This window comes from Rhinoderma darwinii, chromosome 2 (genome assembly GCF_050947455.1).
Source record: "Rhinoderma darwinii isolate aRhiDar2 chromosome 2, aRhiDar2.hap1, whole genome shotgun sequence".
NCBI lineage: Eukaryota > Metazoa > Chordata > Amphibia > Anura > Rhinodermatidae > Rhinoderma > Rhinoderma darwinii.
In genome coordinates, this window is record NC_134688.1 from 483,942,731 (window position 1) to 483,948,039 (window position 5,309).

Here is a 5,309-nt window from a genome sequence, read left to right on the forward strand (position 1 = left end):
TATCTTGAGATTGTGTCTTATCTTGAGATTGTGTCTTATCTTGAGATTGTGTTTTATCTTGAGACTGTGTCTTGGTCTTGATATTTTGTCTTATTCTTGAGATTGTGTCTTAATTTTGAGATTGTGTTTTAGTCTTGAGATTGTGTCTTATTTTGAGATTGTGTCTTATACTTGAGATTGTGTCTTATACTTGAGATTGTGTCTTAATTTTGAGATTGTGTATTATCTTGAGATTGTGTTTTATCTTGAGATTGTGTCTTAGTCTTGAGATTGTGTTTTAGTCTTGAGATTGTGTCTTAATTTGAGATTGTGTATTATCTTGAGATTGTGTCTTATATTGAGATTGTGTTTTATATTGAGATTGTGTCTTAGTCTTGAGATTTGTCTTAATCTTTAGATTGTGTTTTAATCTTGACATTTCGTCTTATTCTTGAGTTGATGTCTTTGTGTCTTTTATCTTTTGATTTGATGAGGTTTTCTGTTCTAGAAGAAAAAAAACACACAATTCAGTTTTATGTTCACTACAATCCCCCAGTGTACCTATCCCCCAGTATACATATCACCCATTATACATATCACCCAGTATACATATCACCCAGTATACATATCATCCAGTATACATATCACCCAGTATACATATCATCCAGTATACATATCCCCCATAATACATATCACCCAGTATACATATCCCCCAGTGTACATATTACCCAGTATACATATCACCCAGTATGCATATCACCCAGTATACATATTACCCAGTATACATATCACCCAGTATACATATCACCCAGTATACATATCCCCCAGTATACAAATCACCCAGTATACATATCACCCAGTATACATATCCCCCAGAATACATATCACCCAGTATACATATCACCCAGTATACATATCCTCCAGTATAGATATCACGCAGTATACATATTCCCCAGTATACATATCACCCAGTATACATATCACCCAGTATACATATCCCCCAGTATACAAATCACCCAGTATACATATCACCCAGTATATATATCACCCAGTATATATATCACCCAGTTTACAAATTTACCCAGTATACATATGACCCAGTATACATGTTATGTCCGTGGCTGCGGGCTGTCAGCTCCAGCCTCCCGCTGACAGGTGCAACCACGAGTCGGTAAGCGCTGGCCCCAGCCTCCTCCTCAGGAGACGCCAGCGCTTGCATCCACTCACCTTCGCCGGAGCCCGCAGGGTGCGCGCGCACGCTCGTCCCCGCTCTTAAAGGGGCAGCACGCGCACCGGACATCTTGAATGACCTTTGACCCGTGAGTACCCTGGGCTATAAGAGGGGTCCAGCCCCCTAGTTCGATGCCTGAGCATTGTTAGTTTTCCCAGTCTGTCTTGCAAATGGTCCCTTAGTGTTTCCCGTTCCTGTTGTTACCCGTACCTTCTTCCAGTTCCTGTTTCCCGTGCTTTGCCCTAGTATCAAGTCGTGCCACGTCCTGTGTCTTCTGCCACGTCTTGAGGAATCCGCCACGTCCTGTGTCATCTGCCACGTCCGGAGGAGTCCGCCACATCCTGTGTCATCTGCCACGTCCAGAGGAATCTGCCACGTCCTGTGTCATCTGCCACGTCCTGTGTCATCCGCCACGTCCTGTGTCATCTGCCACGTCCTGTGTCATCTGCCACGTCCGGAGGAATCCGCCATGTCTGGCGCAATTTGCGGCTCCTGTGTCATCCGCCACGTTTGGCGCCATCTGCTGCACCCATCTTATCTATGCCAGAGCTGCGGCCACCATCTGGACTATTCAGGTATCCTTGTGTGGGACATTGTATTTCTGGGGTGTCCTATTGTTTGGCCAGCTGCCTCCCCGCTGCGGCGGTACGGCCTAGTGGGTCCACTAACCCGCTCCGTAACAATACATATCCCCCAGTATACATATCACCCAGTATACATATTACCCAGTATACATATCCCCCAGTATAAATATCCCCCAGTATACATATCACTCAGTATACATATTACTTAGTATACATATTACCCAGTATACATATTATCCAGTATACATATCACCCAGAATACATATAATCCGGTATACATATCCCCCAGTTTACATATCACCCAGTATATATATATCCCCCAGTGTACATATCACCCAGTATATATATCCCCCAGTATACAATACACCCAGTATACATATCACCCAGTACACATATCCCCCAGTGCACATATCACCCAATATACATATCCCCCAGTATACATATCGCCCAGTATACATATCCCCCAGTATACATATCCCCCAGTATACATATCCCACAGTATATATATCCCCCAGTATTCATATCCCCCAGTATACATATCACCCTGCATACATATCATCCAGTATACATATCACCCAGTATACAAATCACACAGTATACATATCACGCAGTATACATATCATCCAGTATACATATCACCCAGAATACATATAATCCGGTATATATATCACCCAGAATACATATTATCCAGTATACATATAATCCAGTATACATATCACCCAGTATACATATCACCCAGTATACATATCACCCAGTATACATATCACCCAGTATACATATCACCCAGTATACATATCATCCAGTGTACATATCATCCAGAATACATCATACAGTATACATATCACCCAGTATACATATCACCCATTATACATATCATCCAGTATACATATCACCCAGCATACAAATCATCCAGAGTACATATCCCCCAGTATACATATCCCCCAGTATACATATCGCCCAGTATACATATCGCCCAGTATACATATCACCCAGAATACATATCACCCAGTATACATATCACCCAGTATACATATCACCCAGTATACATATCACCCAGTATACATATCACCCAGTATACATATCACCCCGAAAAACATATCACCCCAAATACATATCACCCAGTATACATATCACCCCGAATACACATGACCCAGTATACATATCACCCAGTGTACATATTACCCAGTATACATATCACCCAGTATACATATCACCCAGTATACATATCACCCAGTATACATATCACCCAGTATACATATCACCCCGAATACATATCACCCAGTATACATATCACCCCGAATACATATCACCCAGTATACATATCACCCAGTGTACATATTACCCAGTATACATATCATCCAGTGTACATATCACCCCGAATACATATCACCCAGAATACATATAACCCAGAACACATATCATCCAGTATACATATCACCCAGTATACATATCACCCAGTATACATATCACCCAGTATACATATCACCCAGTATACATATCACCCAGTATACATATCACCCAGTATACATATCACCCAGCATACATATCATCCAGAATACATATCATCCAGTATACATATCACCCAGTATACATATCATCCAGTATACATATCCAGTATACATATAACCCAGTATACATATCACCCAGTATACATATCACCCAGTATACATATCCCCCAGTGTACATATCCAGTATACATATAACCCAGTATACATATCACCCAGTATACATATCACCCAGTATACATATCACCCAGTATACATATCACCCAGTATACATATCACCCAGTGTACATGTCACCCAGTATACATATCACCCAGTATACATATCGTCCAGTATACATATCACCCAGTGTACATGTCACCCATTATACATATTATCCAGTATTTATATCACCCAGTGTACATATTATCCAGTGTACTTATCACCCAGTGTACATATCACCCAGTATACATATTATCCAGTATACATATCACCCAGTATACATATCACCCAGTGTACATATCACCCAGTGTACATATCATCCAGTATACATAACATCCAGTATACATAACATCCAGTATACATATCACCCAGTATACATATCATCCAATATACATATCACCCAGTCTACATATCCCCCAGTGTACATATCCAGTATACATATAACCCAGTATACATATAAAACAACATACATATCATCCAGTATACATATCTGCAGTATACATATATACCAGTATACATATCACCCAGTATACATATCACCCAGTATACATATCACCCAGTATACATATCATCCAGTATACATAACGCCCAGTATACATATCATCCAGTATACATATCACCCAGTATACATATCACCCAGTATACATATCACCCAGTATACATATCATCCAGTATACATATCCCCCAGTATACATATCATCCAGTATACATATCATCCAGTATACATATCATCCAGTATACATATCACCCAGTATACATATCACCCAGTATACATATCACCCAGTATACATATCATCCAGTATACATATCCCCCAGTATACATATCATCCAGTATACATATCATCCAGTATACATATCACCCAGTATACATATCACCCAGTATACATATCACCCAGTATACATATCACCCAGTATACATATCACCCAGTATACATATCACCCAGTATACATATCACCCAGTGTACATATCGCCCAGTATACATATCACCTAGTATACATATCACCCAGTGTACATATCACCCAGTATACATATCACCCAGAATACATATGTAATTACAGATATACACAATAATAGACATGAATAATCCAGTGAGGGAAACTTATCAATTGCTCTACGTCACTTTTATGCCGTATAAATAGTCACATTATGGTGCACTCCATATTTGCTCCATAGTTGCAGCTTTCACACATTTCACCACTTTTATAAGTGACAAGAATAGTTAGCGGGGCTTCACAGCAGGAGCGGGGCCCCTCATGGACCAAAGATTTTGCATCACTTATGGCAGAAATTGGCACAAAATATGGAGCAAATCTTCTCCTGCTCATAGCAGACGTAGATATCAACCAATACTCCGGGACTGGAAGATGAAACGCCGGTCATATGGTCATAGAGAAAGTTCCGATCCTGGAACCTTCTCAGCACGGACATATGTCAGCTCATAAATGTCGGGTGTATAACTTCCCTACATACCTGGAGGACTTCTCTTCCTTTCTTGGTGTTGGTCACGTGGGGAGCTCTCCTCAGGTCTTCAGTCTCTTCATGTAAAGATGAGCCGTCCAAAGGTCTATGGTCTTCATACACCAAGTACATCATTGTGATGTCATGGAATGTTCAGGTGTCATGTGATCTCGTGATGTGATGGAATGTTCAGGTGTCATGTGATCTCGTGATGTCATGGAATGTTCAAGTGTCATGTGATCTCGTGACGTCATGGAATGTTCAGGTGTCATGTGATCTCGTGATATGATGGAATGTTCAGGTGTCATGTGATCTCGTGACGTCATGGAATGTTCAGGTGTCATGCGATCTC

At 40.6% G+C, this 5,309-nt stretch overlaps 1 long non-coding RNA gene across 1 annotated transcript; it reads right to left on the minus strand.

Annotated features, from left to right (window-relative positions):
* Positions 1–380: 380 nt before the first annotated feature.
* LOC142741691 (uncharacterized) lies at positions 381–5,069 on the minus strand. The gene is made up of 2 exons (XR_012881243.1): positions 4,970–5,069; positions 381–483 (listed from the first exon to the last, which is right to left on the minus strand). It is a non-coding gene; the product is annotated as an uncharacterized LOC142741691 (long non-coding RNA).
* Positions 5,070–5,309: the final 240 nt, after the last annotated feature.